At 42.1% G+C, this 20708-nt stretch overlaps 1 protein-coding gene across 1 annotated transcript in view; it reads left to right on the top strand.

Annotated features, from left to right (window-relative positions):
* Nucleotides 1–399: 399 nt before the first annotated feature.
* LOC126092254 (uncharacterized) overlaps nucleotides 400–20708 on the top strand; it is a 353514-nt gene continuing 333205 nt past the window's right edge. Inside the window, exon 1 of the mRNA XM_049907766.1 lies at nucleotides 400–538. The gene's annotated coding sequence lies outside the window, so the exon portion shown is untranslated. The remainder of the gene's footprint in view (nucleotides 539–20708) is intronic.

Here is a 20708-nt window from a genome sequence, read left to right as displayed (position 1 = left end):
TTCTTCCCGCGAGGCATACGCGACTGGAACAGCAAAGGGAGGTAACGACAGTGGCATGTAAAGTGCCCTCTGCCACACACCGTTGTGTGGCTTGCGGAGTATAAATGTAGATGTAGATCCGTGGCAAAGTCTGTGTGCCGACGGCTTAACCGGTATTGGCGAGTGTATGTTGTTGGTAGGCAGCGCGTAAGCTGTTTGACCCATTCTGCCCGCGGGCGCCCGGCTTACGCACGAGAGGACTTCTACGAACGTCGACCGCGACCCAACTGGGCGACAGGGAGGGGATACTCCTGACGTGCGGGTGGGAGTTGACTGCCGCGGGGGGGGGGGGGGAGGGGGGGCTTACCCGAGCACCGACGATCGCGTGGTAATCGCTTCAGTGGTAACGCTCCGTCAGAACCGGCTGGCGCTCGATAGAGTACGCTACAGCGGCGCAGCGTTGGGCACGAGTCAGGGGCACAGTTCAAGGTCTCCAGCGCGTCATCGCGCCGAGCCGGCCACGGCGTGAATGAAGCCGGACCAGGCGCTCCGCTACAAGGTACCGCTTTTGTTTTTTTCGCACTTTTCATTCCATCCTCTTACGTGCTTTCACACGAGCGGCTTTCGTTTCTCGATCGACGCTGAGATCACGGTAGGTTGTTTATGTTTACACATTGGCGCCAAAGTTACACGTGTTGAGTGTTGTCTGCCGAGCAGTATAGAAACTGAGTGTTGGTAGTGAAACCACCAAGGACTGTCTGCCTTAATAAAAAATCGAAATATTATCTCTGTTATTAAAACGCTATCCCAGGACCAGTACGAGTTACAACAAAAATTCGCTTTTCAGTATTTCGCGCAATTTTGACCGAATTAAAAACTTTACAACCCTGTCACAATCCACTGATTCGAGGTTTGCTTGTGTATTTACAACATACTCCATTACAACTACTTGTTATATTGCATGCATGTATTGTTTGTAGTGTGATGGTATTGGATGATGATGATGATGATAGAAGGGAGGAGATAAAACCCTGTGCCGGCACTTAGCCTACTCCTCGAGGATAGCAGCAAGGGGGCCGCCATGCTAAACCTCCCCATTCGATGGACGGATCACCAACAAGTGTCACATGTCCTCATTACACGAGACGCTGCGGAGGGGTTTCGTATTTAAGCCAGACCGCAAAGTCTGGTGATCAGGAACTTCGTGGCACCGCCTCTCCTCCCCTTACCTACCAAATACTGGCAGTGTGAATTTTTTCCACTACCAGTATTCGAACCGGCATGTCCTCAGGTCGAGCGCCACGCACAAGCGAGCGGTTAGCGACCTCGGCCACGAAGGCAGATCTTTAAGAGGTAATATCTTAAGTTGAAAGGTTAACGCAATAAGACACACATACTACTGTCTCTATTCGCAACACGTTTTGTAGGTAGTCCTATCATATACCACCGAATGTACCAGCAAAACCATATCATTGCACATCACATAGTCCAGGAGGTATGGCATCATAAATATTGAGATATATGAGAAACTAGCTTTTGCTTAAAGTGGAGCTCAAATTACTCAGACTCTTTTCATCCAGTGTTTGATACTGAGAATACTTCGCGACTATCAACAAACTTAGAACTTAATTTCAAACCTTTTCTAAACTTTTTCCATCTTCCATGCTTAAGCCAAATCTTCAAAACCTTAATCCATTTGTAAACAGATGTTTGAAGCTTTATGTAAGTGAGTTCAATTCTTTACTGGTAGTAACAGAATTAAGGAACTATCAATGCTGATAGAGTTTATTAATGACCAAAGCAAAATTCACAGTGTATTTCCCACAAAGGTTGTATACATACGTATCTGTAAGTGAGACGGAGGGGTGCATATGGGGCACTTGCCTCCCCCCACCTCCTCACCTCCCATCAATTCTTTGGAATTTTGCGTTACTTAAGAAATGACACGTCTCGAAACTGTTCGACTCATTTATATTAAAAAGGGCAAGTTAAGAGTCTCGAACCTTTCACCCTGAATAAATTTCTGTTCACTCCCATGGTCGTAAGGTATATTCTGTACTCTGCAACGAAGTGAAGGAATAGAAAAAGTGTCGTTCAGACATACCACATTTATTTATTTGAGAAAACATGTACTTGCCAACACATTAAACAATATTTGGAAAGTAATATATAGCATCTTTTTACTTTATCCTTTGCATCTATGTTTTCTTTCTAAGTACGAAATAACATCGAAACCTATTTTTCTACTTCATTAGAGCTGACTTTTTTCACTGCTGAAGCGATTTTCAGTAAACATATACTTTTCTTCCATTTTCCCATATTAAGACAAAGTGTAGCCTTTTCTTGGTCCGGATACAGTAAAACCAAAATTTTCTTTTGTTAGGTCTTTGGAATCTCGCGGGAGAACACCAAAGGAAAAACATGTAGTGCTCATCCAACCTTCACATTGTCATGTGAACAAAGGAAACAATAAAAATTAAGAAGACACAAAGAAAAACAAAATCCGTTACGATAATAAGAGTGAGGCAGGTAAACGTCCAACTTTAGCACATCATGCCGCAGTCCCCTGCCTCTGCGCAAGCACTGTCTTCAGAGTTCGTAGGGTTTTAGAACTCTATACGCAGCTCAATCAGTTGACCATTGGTGTCACCGGCTCACAAATGACGGGGTTGGCGGCTGATTTTCACGTTGGCATTTGACACATCACAGCACGCATGGTCTGGTTTGGCCACATTCTCTTTTTTTTCTGCCTGAAATGTTAATCGTCCACATATTAATTCCGAGTCTGCCAAAACAAAAGATGTATTGAAGACGTCTATAATTTTGAGACTATATTTAAACATTTCATTATTACCTTTAAGGAAAGTTTCTCTTTTTGCTGATTTCTTTGCATGATATTCTGATTCCGTTTATAGTTCAGGGTTGAGGAGAACTTAATCTACTCATAGAGTGTAATTTTTCAGAACAACAGGCACCAAAGTAGGTAGCCCATGGTTGTGTTCGCATTTCCAGTCTCTTTTTCAGAAATGTGTCTCGAATTCCTCGTTTTTCATTTATTAATTTTGTAGTTTAGCTACAAGCATTTACTCGGTGGCACTGCCATCTCAATGCGTCTACTGCATACAAATTTTATTTAACAGAGCTGCTAGTTCCTACAACTCTTGTAAATTGTATGTGGGGGAGATATATTGTATAAAATTGCAAGGGCCTTTAGTTCAGCTGCAAAATATGTGTACCCAAAAAATTCAAATTAATATATCATTCTGTTGATAAGTTCAAACGTTTAGTCAAGCAGTGATTTATGTTGTGTGTGTTACAAAAATCGAACTGTGTCCGTTGCTATGTTCAGCTTAACCTGTCAGCTAGACCAGTTATGCTGTGAATATTTTGATAAATAAAACAAACATTTTAGACGTATAAGTACTATAAGTTACACCAGTGCTGTCAATATCTTTACCTATTTTTGATAAAAAATATACATATTTACATATGGCAATACTGTAAGTTACACAACGATTGTAAATATCTTTATGTATTTTTAACAAATACTTTTGAATATGGCGCCAGTTGATGCAGTTAAGCACATTGTGATACATTTGAAGATAGCTCCATTTTATTTAATTCAGGCTAGTCAGATACTTTTTAAAATGGCATCAATATATGCAGCTTAGGTGGTTTGGATACTTTTTATCACAGCCAATATGGTGGCTCTGGGGTTACGTTCTGATTGCCTATTTCGTTATAATGGTTGATAAAATACTTGGCTGTGGCTGGGAGATCACGCCGAAGGCCTGCCTCTGCATGTAGGCAATCCCTGTGTGTGACGTCATTGTTATGGTACTAAGCACATATACAGTGTGTCATAAGCCCTGTAGCTTTACTGCTTCACTGAAATAATGCTCTAATTATGCGGCTGTACTCGAGGGCGAAACTAGTAATAAGCAGAAAGGGTAGTTGCCCCCTTCCTTCTGTCTCTCCTCTAGAAAAAAAAATTGTGATCTTCGTCAGCATAGTCTCTGTGTGAAGAAAGCCAGAACATTAAATGGATATTTACAAGCAGAAAATGTGCCTAGAATCATTTCTCTTGAAATTTGAAAGTTGTTTACTAAAAGCTGCCAGGAGTGTTGTACCTTGAATTGGAGATGTTTCCTTTACGTATTACCAGTCAATGTCCAAAAGTACTGAAAATGTGGGTACAGAACACGTGACTAGAGAAAGCATGTATGGGAACGTTACCTGCCAGACAGCAAAATGATATGGACAGACATGGTGCGAACTATTTAGTACTATTAAGTACATTGTAAGTAGTAAGGAACTATTTTGATGTGGTAGCGTTAGTCTAATGATTAACAAACACAGATTTTTGACGGTTTTGAGTTTCATTTTGTAAGATGTTGTGCTTGCTTTCGTCCTCCCCTTCTATCACGAGACTAAAAAGATATTATTTGTATAATACAGCCAACTGGCGGCAACACTAATTAACTTGACCTGATTTCGACGACGACTACGGCTGTCTTCATCAGAAAAAAAAACAAGAAAAATTACAAGTAATGGTACCTGAAAATAAATTTAGGAGCAAAAAGCTCTCATCACATAAAATAACTTCTTGAAGTCGTGTTTGAAACCATATAAAAATTCAGATACTGAAACTGACAAAGCAATGGTACCTGTTAGTAAAATATTATAGCTACATCGCCTAGCACTCAGTACGCCACCAAATTTCCTCGTACCGCCCTAAGCAGCGTACAGTGTGCTACGTCATATGGCTATAATCTTTTACTAACAAGTACCACTGTTTTGTCTGTTCCAAGATCTGTAATTTTTATAAGGTTTCAAATATGATTTTAAGAAGTTATTTTATTTAACTAGAGCTTTTTACTCGTAAATCTATTTTTAGCTGTCACTATATGTAATTGTTCTTGTTCTTTTTCTGATGAAGACATCCATAATCGTCGTTGAAACCAGGGCAAGTTAAATATTGTAGCAACAGGTTAGCTATATTATACAAATTGTATTGTTGTACGAATGCTGGCTGTAACACAAAGAAATAGTTGTTTCTCCTGCCCTCTCAGATACTAGGTATGCTCTTGGCTGCACTAATTATTAATACTGTAGAAATGATCTGCCAGCAGTCACTATATGTTTTCAGGCATTAACCGTTTGGAGGGAGGAATTCTTCTTAAAATGTGTGATTTCGACTTCCTCAACCTTTCACAGTACCAACATATTTTTTCGTGCAGTGCTGCAACAAAAACACCTTGTATGGGTAACAAAACGCGAGACTGTAGCTCGCCCTCGATTAAGAAAGGGACGATGTGTATTTAACATTCACTTTTACTTGGTATAGAAAGCAGATAAGAGTAATTTGTTCACGTTTTAAAATCCTATATCATTTGTTTTCTTACGTATCTCAAGATACCTAACCGTTAAATGAGCAAGCAGATTTTTTTTTTCATACGGTCTGTTTGTTCATACATTCATATCCAGGCGTTTAGGGATCTTATAGGAAGCTGTCAGACGACTTTAGAGGTATTTAAAAGCGTTTTTACATATCTTTTGCAAAATACTCCATAGAGGCGAGCACGGCGTTTTTATCTTCATAACATTCCGCTTCCTACTTGCCTCCCATGACAGTTCCGTTCCTCCTTCGGTCACCGTTCGTGTCGCTCTGGTGAAGGATGCCTGCAACATTAACCCAAATATAGCGTGGTCACACAGTCAGAAGTATTTCACTGAAATGGACTCCGACCGCGAAAGACTACCCTCATAAACACATAGTTTTAAAAAAAGTGTCCCATATTCTTACACAAATGGGCAAATCTATAAAAAGATTTCTATAAACATATGCCCGGCAACAAATGCATGTTGAGATATGGGACGTTCTGTCGTATGAAAGTCAGCTGTGTGTTGACACTGCAGGAGATGTTCATATCGTCACCACTCGTTTTTACATATCCTCCACTCAGTCTTCTCACAGAATCACGAACTCGCACGGACGCACCTGGCTGCCATCTGCTTTGGCCGCATACAAGGGAGACGCGCTCCCGTAACATGTACACGTTCTAAACGCGTGTGGACTACACCAATACTTTTAAGTATCACCATACTCAAAAATCCAAAGGATTAGGGTAAGGTGAACGAACGGGCCATGTTATTGGGTCCCCTCGACTAATCCGTCGTTCTTCAAACGCTTGCGTTATGTACTGTTGGTCGAGGAGTAGAAAATGGGGTGGTGCCCAACCTACGTAAGACACATCATTTATCTTTCTGCGAGCGTCAAATTCTTCAACAGCGTGGCTAATTTTTTACCCAGAAACTGATGATAAACAGCACCTGTCAATTTGCCGATGAAGTTTATGGACCCGCTAGGTGACAAATCCGGCATTGCCCGGGTATTCATTTCGCCAAATTTCTATTAGAAACAGAAAAAAATGAACTGTGTCTGCAGTGAAATATAAAAAAAAATTGATGCTCATACATTCGTGAAAACACCATTGAAATTATGAAACAGTGGTACAACGAAATGTGCATAATGTACAAATGTATAAGTACAGCTGCTTCACGTGTCCACAACGTGATTTTCTAAACGTCTCTATGGCAACGTCTCTTCATAGCTCTATAGATGACTACTGTTTTTACCAACAGCAGTTTGTGCTTCTCAGTTGAATGTTGTCAAAAGCTGTGCCAAGCGTCAAGTATTTCCTTAAGCTGACTCGACTGTAGGAGTGTCTTACTAAAAATGGTTCAAATGGCTCTGAGCACTATGGGACTTAACATCTGTGGTCATCAGTCCCCTAGAACTCAGAACTACTTGAACCTAACTAACCTAATGACATCACACACATCCATGCCCGAGGCAGGATTCGAACCTGCGACCGTAGCAGTCGCGCGGTTTCGGACTGAGCGCCTAGAACCGCGAGACGACCGCGGCCGGTGAGTGTCTTAGTACTAAAGAATAAGTTTATCAAAACTTCATGCATGATGTGGAATGTTTCATGCTTCTCAGTGTTTATGACGTCATACCTGCTGAACTATGTGTCATACAATGGCGTATTTGTGTATTTATATTTAGCGGCATATGTTGATACTGTCTGAGAAATATGATGCGAATAGAGTTAGTAGCGAAGAAGTAATACATTTAAGCGTCATGCATGATGCTGGACTTTTCACGCATGTCAGTGTTTATGACGCCATATCTCCTGAACTACGATAGGTAGGTGGTTCTTACACCAACAGCGATTGTTGCCTGATGTAACACCCTAATGAACCCCAAAACCCAATTAGGAAAGACCATCATGATGTAAAGTAGGGAAAAGTTATCCTGACAGTTACGACAACTTTGCCGATGATTTAACGCCAGAAAGTCTTGAGAAACACCAACACTAAGCATTACAGAGTGTGCTTCGGCAGAAAGGAAGAAGAAAGAAAGGCCATCTTTAGTTATTTGCCAAACATCTAACAAGGGAACCTCCCCATCGCACCCCCCTCAGATTTAATTATAAGTTGGCACAGTGGATAGGACTTGAAAAACTGAACACAGGTCAATCGAGAAAACAGGAAGAAGTTGTGTGCAACTATGAAAAAAATTAGTAAAATATACAAACTGAGTAGTCCATGTGCAAGATAGGCAACATCAAGGAGAGAGTAAGCTTAGGAGCGCCGTGGTCCCGTGGTTAGCGTGAGTAATTGCGGTATGAGAGGTGTTTGGTTCAAGGCTTCCCTCGACTGAAAATTTTACTTTCTTTATTTTCGCAAAGTTATGATCTGTCCGTTCGTTCATTGACGTCTCTGTTCACTGTAATAAGTTTAGTGCCTGTGTTTTGCGACCGCACCGCGATTAGTAGACGAAAGGACGTGCCTCTCCAATGGGAACCGAAAACATTTGATCGCAAGGTCATAGGTCAACCGATTCCTCCACAGGAAAACACGTCTGATATATTCTATACGACACTGGTGACGGCATGTGCGTCACATGACAGGAATATGTTGTCGACCCACCTTACTTGTACACTTAGCGAATGGGTAAAAAGATTCTTCTACCTTGCCCGATTTAGGTTATCTTGTGGATGTGATAATCACTCCCAAAAAAGTGATGAAAACATAAGAGTTTGACACATAAACTGAAAATAAAAAACTAAATTTTTCACTCGAGGGAAGACTTGAACTTACGATCTCTTATTCCGTAGCTGCTCTCGCTAACCACGGGACCACGGCGCTCCTAGACGTTCGTTTGCCTTGATGTTGCATATCTTCGCATGGAATACTCAGTTTGTATATTTTAGTCATTTTTTTCATAGTTCCACACAACTTCTTCCTGTTTTCTCGATTGATCTGTGTTCAGTTTTTCAAGGCCTATCCACTGTGCCAACTTATAACTAAATCTGGGAGGGGGGGGGGGATGCGATGGGGAGGTTCCCTTGTAAGTAATAATTGCAAATTAATACCATGAAAGTTAAGTCCAAAGAAATGTCAGTCAGAGATAACTTTAATGCGGGAGAGAGTTGTAAACGCAACGAAGAAATTCAATACTCATTCACGGAAAAAGTAAGTCGCTTGCTAGCTATCGTGCTATGAAGTCATACGAGAGCAGCTCTTGCCATAGTTATGCAAACGGAGCGCGGCGAGATTGTTTTACTTTCAAGAGTCGTTGTTGCGTGACGTAGACGCACAGATTTTGTGAACTGATATTCAGACTAGAGATCTGAACCGAGATAGTATGCTGACTGTGTATACCGAGTTGTTGGACTTCATTAACGGAAGTAGGCAATATTGGACTCAACATTCATATAAGTGAACTTATAGAAAGGAATGGACAAAGTTTCAAAAGACTATAATACACGTTTAGTCTCTAGTAGGAGACAGTGACACGAATACATGAAGAAGATACAATTACGCCGAGGGTTAAAACTGTCGTAATTGTCACGGTACTTGAAACTAACAGAATTGCCAGCGCTAATTAACCGTGTGTGCGTGTGGCGTGATGTTTATAAAGTATTTAGCAAAAAGGAACAATAAAATTGGTCATAAAAAGTGGAAATTCAACGTTTCGCCTCCATCATTCTATGAATATTTGGTAATTGCTTATCAAAAGTTAATGAACAGTGACTATTTAACTTGGAAGTAAATTCGTGGACTGTTAGTTGTGACATCTAGCTTAGGAGGAGATGTCGAACACATACGCACGCAAAAGCACGTTGTAAAATACATGGATGCATTTGTCACGATTGCTGACCACACTTTGACGCTGCGTCTGACAACCGTATGAAGGCTTAATACACTAACAAACACAACCAACAAGAAACGAGCGATGAACGTCAATAGGGAAACAGCCAACACCAAAAGGTACTCATTGGTGCATATCCCAATAATGTTTCCGAAAGTATGTTTCCAGAACTATTTTTTTCTGATTTTGACATTGGTACATTCTGTACGAATACTGAACGCGGTATACTTTAAGAGTTCCTTCTAAATATGTAAGACGTGGACGACATACAGGTGTCACTTTAATATGTGTCAAAATTTCCGCCTCATATGCCTCAGAAACATCTTGAAAATTACTGGACAGTAAAAACACACAACATGAGCATTCTGGAGAAAGAAGGTAGTATACATAGCACAATTTGGCCTATGGTTGACCAGCATCAAACTTCTGTGTGATTGGCAAGTAGTTCATGTGCCTGACAGTCATGTGTCTTCTACTGTGTCTTCACAATGGAGTTTCGACATGACAGAGATCAGTTGCTGACAGTGAAAGACAACTGCTAAGCTAACCTAATGCAAATGAAAGGTAATTACTAACGAATAAAACACAAGCGCCCTCGACATGCCTTTAACGAGAAAAATCATCAAAGAGTAAAATTCTTCGAAGAACGGAGACGTTTTGCCATAGCGGAAAAGTCCACAAGGAGAAAGAGAATGGAAGCCGTGCAGGAAATATTGCACATCAGAACCTGTCTCCGCCGGCCGGTGTGGCCGAGCGTTTCTAGGGGCTTCAGTCTGGAACCGCGCGACCGATACGGTCGCAGGTTCGAATCCTGCCTCGGGTATGGATCTATGTGATGTCCTTAGGTTAGTTAGGTTTAAGTCGTTCTAAGTTCTAGTAGACCGATGACCTCAGATGTTAAGTCCCATGGTGCTCTGAGCCATTTGAACTATTTTTTGAAGAACCTGCCCCCCCCCCCCCCCCCACGTTTATTTGCGATCACTATGGCAGAATTTGTTCATTACGTCAGCAACCAGTTGTTTTGTGGTTAGTATTGTTCACTGTAAACTACCGGGCCCCAGGTTAGATTCAAAGCTGGGTTCGAGGTTTTCCCCATGCTGGAGTGTGTGTGTGTGTGTGTGTGTGTGTGTGTGTGCATGCACCAGGCAGCCGAACATCCTCGTGGTATCACATACTGCCACCACGAGTTGGTAACTTAATTGCAAGTTTTCGTTAGACGCTGGTAGTGGTCGTGCAGGATCCGGCGGATCCAATGGTGCACACTCGCTGAATCACACTCCCAGTTGTTCTGTACTAGGAGAGCCTTGTGCCGCCGCGATACGGGATGGCTGGTGGCAGCCATTTATCGGACTCTCGCTTGGAGCCTCTTCCTGTGGTCAGTTATAGGTCAAATCTGTTTCTTGCTACATTGTTTGTGATGAGTCTTCATTTTCTTGGAGAAATACGACTTACGGAGAGCTTCTGTTTGTTGTGTTAACTCGTTCACTAATCATTTCTGCTCCTGTTCAGCTTTCCTGTGACGGCAGTTGCCACACCACTCTCTAGAACACCTTTCCTTACCATTGTATTCGAAGTCATACACGACAACCGCAAATGGTGTCTCCCTACCAATAATGCTAAACGCATGTATCATTTGCATCTGGCTTATGAACCACCTACACACTCATTTGTAGATACTCATACTAGTACTTGAGTGGTCGTCTAATATATAGGGTGAACATTAATAAAACCGGAAAACTGCAGGGGAAAATTCCTGACTGGAAATGGAGGAGAAAAGGTCCGAGGAACACATGTCCGGAAATGCATTGTTGCCACGATATATGGTACTGACGAATGAAAGCTCCTCTACGTGTCATGTGTCCCTTTGTGATGTACCTTTTGCATTTCTTGCTTTAATGTTTTCGTTTTCTTCAAAGGCGAAGAGAAAAGGTGAAGCGGTAGCCCGGCGTAGAGCCTGCGCCTACTGTCATGTATTTTTGATTTTATGTGTTAAAAAGCATAAGATGTTTTTCCTGTTCCTCGGCAAGAGGAAGAATTCGCTCTCTGTTAATGAACGAAGGTAGACGCACGTTTTTTCAGAGCGTAATCAGCGATAGCCATTTGGGTCGAGAGAATGAGTAAAAAGTCTGTATTTTTTATAGAATAGCGCATTATTTTACCAGTGAAGTTGTATGAGTCACTATAGCAAGTAGTATTGTAATATATAAAAATCCAAGAAGCCCACCTATGTACTTAGGAGGTATCACGAAGATCCGACTACAATATCATGGTCACGGTCAAGATTTTGTAGGTGGATACGGCGATCAGACTAGTATTATTAATTGGTAAGCATAAATGTACAACAAGAGAAAGTCTATTTCGTCTATGTAGCCCAACTTGTTGTGCTTGTCCGACACGCTGAAAAATTAATCTCATATTTCCAAATATCTAAACATTTATTATTATATTTTTTTATTATATTATGAAGTGGCGACCAGGACAGTATACCTTGTGTGTTGCAGGCTGTGTGACTGATGCACCGTACTGTAAGTACCAGATTGATCTGGTATTCATGTCGGGAACGAGCCGAGATGGTGTTCGTGTACGGCCAAAGAGATGGAAACGGTCGAGAGGCAAAACCGGCTCTCGAAATCTGGTGTAAGCACAGTCCCATGCCTCCATGCACATTCGTCTGACTGAGACGACCCATGATCATAAAAACGCCCAAAAATGGCTAGAAATGTTGTGGGACGTAGTTGGTGTCTGTGAGTGAGCTTGTTTTGTTATAGCCGTACAGCCTCTCCACCGTTTCCATCTGCTTGGCCGTACACAAATACCATCTCGGTTCCGAGGTGAATACCGGACCATTCTGGTCCTTACAGTACAATTCGTCAGTCACACCCTCTGCAACATGCAAGGAATACACGGCTCGTGGTGAGAGGAATTTGAATCGTCAGAGCCATCTACTGTGGCAATGACGCATTTCCAGATACATATTCAAAGGACCTTTTTTCCTCTTTTTCCAGTCAGGAATCTGTCCCTGCAGTTTGTCTGTTATTTTAATGTTCAGCCTGCATAGGGCAACTACAACATGAGAAAACAGATCTACCTATGCCAACGGGGTCTGGGAAGTTAAAAAACAATCAGTATTATGGATCATGAAACAGGAAGCAGCGTGAAAAATGTAAGTGTTTCAACTACATCTCAGATGTAAATAGAATATCCGAGGTAGAAACCAAAAGAGAATAGGTCAGAAATAGTCCCTACAAGGAGGAAACATATACATCTAAATCCATACTCCGCAATCCACTTACGGTGTATGGCGGAGGGTACTTCCACATTTTCCGTTCCAGTCCAGCTGCGAATCATTTTGGCAAGCTTCCGTGTGAGCTCGAATCTAATTTCAGCTTCACGATGGTCGCAGGGTATACATAGGGGGAAGCTATATATTTTTTGACTCTTCTAGGAACAGAAAGGAAACTTAGACTTTGATTTCCCTTTGATGGCATCAGAAACGGATATCTTTCTCAACTGGATAAGGATAAAGAAGCAACACGCATGTGGTCTCTTTCAACGAGTCATGCGCCTTTCGCTTGAAGCGATTTGGGGGAACTGACGTACGTGTACATCTACATCTACATGGCTACTCTGCAAATCACACTTAAGTGCCTGACAGAGGGTTCATAGAACCATCTTCACAATAATACTCTATTACTCCACTGTCGAACAGCGCGCTCAAAAACAAACACCTACATTTTTCCGTCCGACCTCCGAATTTCCTTATTTTATTTTGATGATCTTTCCTTCCTATGTAGATCTGCGTCAGCAAAATATTTTCACTATCCGACGGAGAAAGTTGGTGATTGAAATTTCGTGAGAATATCCTGGCTTTGTTTTAATGATATCCACCCCAAATCCTGTATCATGTCCCCGACACCCTTTCCTCTATTTCTCGATGATACAAAACGTGCTGCCTTTCTTTGAACTTTCTCGATGTACTCCGTTAATCCTACCAGGTAAGAATCCCACAACGCCAAGGAGTACCCAAAAAGAGCACGGAGAAGCGTACAAAAGGCAGTCTCTGAGAAACTAAATCAAGTCTCGGTAGGCACTTGGATTACACTTGTCTCACGTTCAAGATGAATTCCTTAATCAGTCTGAGACTTCGCTGCTAAAGTGTAAAAGTGGGTGCTCAACAAAGACAAACTTGTGCCGAAAATGGCAAAAGCAACGGCTACGTTTCATTTCTTGTATTGATGAAGTAGCGAAGGAAAATTTCATGTCACAGTTACAAAAGCAGCGAGGTATAACAGCAAGAAGACATTTCAAAACAAAACACTTACTTTATTTCTTGAATGAAAATTTTGTTCATCCAGTTTCCAGTATCGTCTTTATGTGCAAAATATCAAAGTAATGCATTTCATTGTTTCCGCCTAAAATACTTCCGATTTGTGTACCATCACATTGTAAAATAATAAACCAAAATTTCGGCGACTAATGCAGAGGCCTTTCATTACAGTATGTAATAGTTGTTCATTCATCTTTAAGCAATAGTTAACTTTTATTCGTCTTCATCGCTGGAAGCCTTTCCGATGGTGTTTTCGATTTATAAACGAATTTCTTCCCATCATAAAAACTTAGTTACAGGTGGTAACACCAACAAAGCAGTATGCAAACGTACAATGTCACTACAACAGTTACAATGAAGTGCTACGTGCATACACTGCTTGGTACATACTACTTACTGTAATTCAGTAATGGCGATCTGAAGGTAATTTGACTACAGAAACCTTTGATTATCAACATACAATGAGATAAAGATCATAAAGTTGTTCTTGATCGGAAATGTCAGTTTACGAGCCTAATTCTTGTAATTTGCTGGAGGTGTTACTGTTTTCTTTCAATATGAAGGAAACAGCGGCTGAGTCTCATCGAGTGCTCTCAAGTACGTATGCTAAGGACGCTATTAGTGAAAGAACGTGTGGTGAAGTGTTTCAGCGCTTCAAGAACGATGATTTCAACGTCGTATACCGGCACAGTGGTGGAAAAGAGAATGATTTAGAAGATGCAGAATTGGAGACATTGCTGAGTGAAGTCTTTCGTCAGACTCAAGAAGAATTGACACGATCAGTGGGAGAGACACAGCAAGCCATTTCAAAACGTCTCAAGGCTATGGACATGATTCAGAAAGAAGGAACTTGGGTTCCGTGTGAGCTGCAGCCAAGAGACGTTGAACGGCGTTTGTGTCTTTGTGAACAGTTGCTTCAGAGGCAAAAACGGAAGGGATTTCTGCATCGCATTGCGACCGGGGACGAAAAATGGGTTGATTACGATAATTCTAAACGCAAAAAATCATGGGGATATCCCGGCCACACTTCCACGTCGACGTCCAAACCGAGTATTCACAGCTCCAAGAACATGCTCTGCATTTGGTGGGACCAGCTTGGCGTCGTGTACTGTGAGGTGTTAAAACCAAGTGAAAGAGTCATAGGTGCCCATTATCAAACGCAATTAATGCGTGTGAACAGAACATTAAAAAGCAAACGGCCGCTATACAGCGAGAGGTACGATAAAGTGATTTTGGAGCACGACAACGCTCGACCCCACGTTGCAAAATAGGTCAAAACGTACTTGGAAACGTTAAAATGGGAAGTCCTGCCCCACCAGCCGTATTCTCCAGACATTGCTCCCTGTGACTATCACCTGTTTAGATCAATGGCGTATGACTTGACTGACCACCACTTCCCATCTCTTGCAGAAATCACAAATTGGATCGATTCGTGGATCGCTTCAAGAGATTGTAAGTAGGCTGTTTATGTTTCTTATTGGCAACGTTACTTAGCGCTCTGTATGAAGGTCACTGGCTGTGCTGTGTGCACTCTGTGGCTAGTTTGCATTGTTGTCTGCCATTGTAGTGTTAGGCAGCGGGGAACAGCGCGTAGCGTTGCACAGTTGGAGGTGAGCCGCCAGCAGTGGTGGACGTGTGGAGAGAGATGGCGGAGTTTTGATAATCTGTAAGACTGAATGTCAATTATGAATATTAAGGTAAATACATTGTTTGTTCTCTATTAATATCTTTCATTTGCTAACTATCCCTATCAGTAGTTAGTACCTTCAGTAGTTTGAATCTTTTATTTAGCTGGCAGTAGTGGCGCTCGCTGTTTTGCAGTAGTTCAGATTATTATTAACTTGTAAGCATTCATTTCACTGCACACTTTTCTGTTGGTCTTAGTATATGGACAATATGTGAGAAGTAGGGACTGATAGTGTTTGCACGTGTGTTACTAATTCAGCAAGGGACTGGATAACAGCATTGCTGGTTCTAAGGACAATTCCAAAAACTTTGTGAGTGAACAAGTGGTGGTTTATGGACTTGCTATCTTCTCTGCAAGACTCTTCGATGGTAATTGTGCACCTGCACAGTCGCAGCAGATGGCTGCTGGCCATCTCTACCAGGACTACAGTGGGTCTACACCTTTGCTGACTCACCAGTACCACAATTTCTACAAGGACTACAGTGGGTCTACACCTTTGCTGACTCACCAGTATCACAATTTCTACAAGGACTACAGTGGGTCTGCACCTCTGGTGGCCCACCAATACTCTCTACCAGGACTGCAGTGGGTCTGCTCTGTGATGACCTACCTACCAATCTTCATCAACTTCGACTGACTCTGCTGTGGGTTTGCTCCATTGTGGCGCATTACCTGTCAGCATGTCAAGAGTCAGCACTGTCTTTCTGTTGGAAGGACAATACTACTTCTTCAAGACTGCATGGAAATCCACTACTTCCGTGTGCATTGTATTTTACTGCTCAGACTTTGAGCAAACAAACTGCAGGTTTACTCTTATGATGAATGATCAGGACTGTCTTCATTGACTGTGAAAAATTTTAGCTTTTGACCAACATTGTATCAATAAGTGTGTGCATTTGATATCTTTGTTATTGTAATTATGAAAAATTTTTTCAAATCTGTATTGGCCACTGCCCAAAAAAATTTGTAAAATTTTTTGTGGGGAGCATGGGGGCTATGTAAGTAGGCTGTTTATGTTTCTTATTGGCAACGTTACTTAGCGCTCTGTATGAAGGTCACTGGCTGTGCTGTGTGCACTCTGTGGCTAGTTTGCATTGTTGTCTGCCATTGTAGTGTTAGGCAGCGGGGAACAGCGCGTAGCGTTGCACAGTTGGAGGTGAGCCGCCAGCAGTGGTGGACGTGTGGAGAGAGATGGCGGAGTTTTGATAATCTGTAAGACTGAATGTCAATTATGAATATTAAGGTAAATACATTGTTTGTTCTCTATTAATATCTTTCATTTGCTAACTATCCCTATCAGTAGTTAGTACCTTCAGTAGTTTGAATCTTTTATTTAGCTGGCAGTAGTGGCGCTCGCTGTTTTGCAGTAGCTTGAGTAGCGAAGATTTTTGTGAGGTAAGTGATTTGTAAAAGGTATAGGTTAAAGTTAGTCAGGGTCATTGTTTTGTAGGGGTTATTGAAAGTCAGATTGCGTTGCGCTAAAATTATTGTGTGCCAGGTTAAGCACAAGCTTGTATAATTGTTCTAAGTGGACGTTTCACATGTAAAATTGTTTTAAGGGGACGTTTCAAGATGAACAATTTTTTCGTGGCTGGATTCGTACACTGCCCGAAAGATGGGAGAAAGTAGTGGCCAGCGATGGAAAATACTTTGAATGATACATGTGTAATCAATTTGTTTCATTAAAAACTCAAATGTTGGGGAAAAAGGCGGAAGCCAAGTTGTACATCTTGTATATTACGTTAACAGACGAAGAAAATATTAATGCATAGTATTTTCATTAATTGCATATTATTTTTGTATAAAATAAAGTATGATGTTTCATTATCGCCACGACTGTAAAGCCACTAGCGGCTTTCTTCACTTTGCACTATCACTGAACCGTAAGATCACTTTCCATTTGCTTGTCATTACTGTAGGTTGACAAGGTACTCTGTATCCATGTTGGACAGACCCATCTGGCTTATTACGCGCGACTGATATTATGTGTTACGGTGAGTGCTTTGTTGCAGTGCGTAATGTATATCTTGTAGCATTACCATAGCATTCCTTCACCGATACCAGTTTATGAACTTTGTAGACTTTGAAAATGGTGAAAGCCGAAACGCGTAAGTCATAGTAAGCGAATAAATACCGTGTAATACTTCTATTTTCGTCATTGTGAAAAACCGGTGTTTCCGCCATCCGGGTCTTTTGCAGTGTGTCGGCACACAGCAGCCGTCAGTTCCACAGGTGTTACCGACGACCACTTCCCCCTTGGCATAACCGCAAAGGAGTGGTCGCCACAGCGGGAAAAAACGTGACCGGATGGCATTTCCTCGTGCTGGCCTTGCAAGTATCCATTGTGCCGGATAGCTTTTTAGTGTCTCACCATTCCGTGCTGGCACCTTGAATTTCAGCCTTTTTACGTCTACAATTCGGAACCTACGATAATGCGTCTGTTGAGACACCCAAAAGATACCCGGAAAGAGTAAATATACAAGCTGCAGCTATAGCGGACAATGTGGTGAAGTTTCTGAAGTACACAAGTCAGTTTTTTAACGTTTATAGCTGCCCAGCTATGACACAGACTTCTTTTTATATGGAGCTGTACGTCTTCTTTACTCTTGTGTTGCACAGTCGAAGAGTGCTTCAGGGACGAAACATCTGTGTAAACCGATCACAGAGAAAGGAGGTAAAACCGCAACAAACCTCTCTTCCACCGCCAGGAGAAGCGGTCCCTGAAAACGTCTGCCCTACTGCACCGGATGCAAGGAAACAATTAAACCCAGGTACAATTCGTGTTTTTATTAGTATGATGCGCGTCTCAAGTACTCAACATGTCTTTACGAGCAATGGCACATGCTATTAAGCGATTCACAACAGACGTCTGGTCTTAGCGAAGCACAGGCCAGTTGTAGCGTGCATTTTTTTTTCGGAAATGAAAGAAATAATTGAATTCTGCCTGTCAACGTCTTCCCTGCCATTACATTAGAGGGACCTCATCTGATAATGCGCTATTCTCCGGAGCGTGATGGCTTCGGTTTCTTCTTCACGTACTGCAGGGATCTCGTTTGCTGACTGAGATTAACTGATTAATGAAGAGAACGGGGGGAGACTACAGAAGAGCAACTGACAGCTAAAGGATAAATAGACGTATGGTTGCAGTCACATTGAAATACAAATAGATGGTAACTAGCCAGTCCATAATTTCGGACTACACAGCCGATCCGCTGATTTGCTATGGTCCTAGTCACAAGTAAACGAAAATTCATAAAATACGAACACAAATAACGCTCTCTGTAGATTTATAAAATCAGGACCGTGCACAGTGAGTGCCTTCCTCCGAGAACAGGACGACCCTGCTGTCAGCATGAGCGGGGTGGGAATGCCGACGATCGCTTAGCCTTTCAGCCGTCAGCCTTTTCGGCCCGCCCATGCATAGGCTGGCGTTACTGGGGTAGTGCCATGCGTCTGGCCGATGGGGGAGGGGGGGGGCGGAGGATGGGGGGTGGTGTCCCCCCTCCTCGCAATCGTTGCCTCGATGACAATATTTGAATCCAACGACTACTGAACCCTATGCAGTTATGAATTAACTGACAGGTAAACCTACAAATTCCTCCATCCCCACCATCTGATAGTCTTATGCACAGGCAAGCTGTCTACGGTCGCAAATGACTTGTGAAAATTACTTTTAATGCATTACTGAGAGAATTAAATTTATCGTCTTTTTAATAACGGGGTGTGCAGCCCTGTGTCTACCACCATGACCTTGTAATTGTATAAGAAGCAACTTGAATCTTTGAGTGGAATAGCAGTTTTAATTTTGTATTACGCTTTCTGTTTGTGTAGGGACTGGGATGGACTGCTGTAGAGACCTAGCCGCATGTTCTAAACTTCTTTGGAAGTCTCTATGTTACACAGTGCTACAATGTATTTCATGTCTTTACGAATCGTCTGTGTTTCCTTGTGGACTTTTTCCTTTACTTTACCACACAGAGCAAAGTCCTCGGGAGTTATGTTTGGTGAGGGTTGTGACGTACGTTTTGGTTCAGGTAGGTTTGTGCGTAAACATACGCTGTAACTTGAATAAAATGCACACAGCAATTTAAGTTTTATTTTCACCCGAGTATAGTGAAGTTACAGCGTTTGGACAATTTTGTGCTTCTCGAATGACCAATCCAGTGATACCCAACGTTCTGTTAGGAAGATCTGTTCTGTTCAAAATGGGCGAGACATCCCGTCGTGTTGGTACTGGTACGGTACCAGAAAGACTGGCTGACGTCCAGAGAGATATCTTCGCATAGCTGCGGCAGCATAAACGGTACGATTCTTCGAAAGCACGCAAGACGCGCTGAGAAACCTCAGTCGTTCCACTTCCCTGAGCCACACTGGATCTCAACCAGGTCAGTAGTGTATTCCACGGAGATTGATTTACCCATGATTCGTAAGCGATGCTTCATCCGTAAACAAAATCGTGCATCGAAACGCCACACAGCATTCTAGTTTTCGTACATCAGTCGGAGAACTGTAACCGATTTGGGAAATCATTGCCATCAAGTTCCTGATCGAGCGAAATGCACTGAAATGCTGTATTCGCAAAACTCTCATTTCTATGACCTCACTCGGACATTCTAGCTGCCGTTGCTAAAATGTGTCCACACTTCCAGTTTCTCGAAGTTATTAAAATGTTAGGAAAGAAGACGGGTCATGAGGGCTTCACACGATGACAACGCATTTCAGTAGGCAATCGCATCGCTAATCTAACTCTTGGGCGCCATTCACCATAAACGAAAATCGTAACCGCTTTTTCGACTGTCGTGTACTCTGCGTAAGTGAGAAGAGCTTCACGACCATATTGCTTGATAGTACAATGGCACAGCACTGACCGATGGGCTTCAAGCGCATAGGTACATACGTGACCCATACCTGAGGTATGTGTTTGTTTAGGTTTAATGCGACAGGGCAGAGATCCGTGAGATCTCATCTCCTGACGGCAGGACAGTGGTTTGTGGTGCTGTTATCTTGTTAATAACTAGTCAAGTTCATACATGTTGCTCGAAGAAGTTGTAGTCGAAGGCTCTTTGCAACGGTAAACCATTGCTAGCTAGCTATATAAAAAAGATGGTTATCCTGACCTGGCAGCTGTAAACTTTCGTAATTAAATGCATACATAAGCAAATTCACCACATTGTCCGATATGCCTTAGCAAAAATTGCACCACCGTATACACTTGTGTGCAAAACTTTCGCACGATGTGTCACTGACAAGCAAAGTAGTTCGATGAATCTTGGACTATACGTAGAAAGAACAGCTACAGTATAGTACAGAAGACAACTGAAAGAAATACATAATGAGACGAAGAGAATAACACTTTTATTCGAAGATAATAATTATAATGAAGCCACCGGATATCATGAGAATCCTGTCGACATTACATAAAGCGAGACATCGTTCTTCACAGACAGCAATCCATGCTTCATAGACAGCAATCTATGCTCCATTCTGGCTAC

The sequence above is a fragment of the Schistocerca cancellata genome, chromosome 7 (assembly GCF_023864275.1).
Source record: "Schistocerca cancellata isolate TAMUIC-IGC-003103 chromosome 7, iqSchCanc2.1, whole genome shotgun sequence".
In the NCBI taxonomy this organism is placed as follows: Eukaryota; Metazoa; Arthropoda; class Insecta; order Orthoptera; family Acrididae; genus Schistocerca; species Schistocerca cancellata.
The sequence above is the reverse complement of the archived record's forward strand: the minus strand, read 5'-3'. Positions and strand labels throughout refer to the sequence as shown.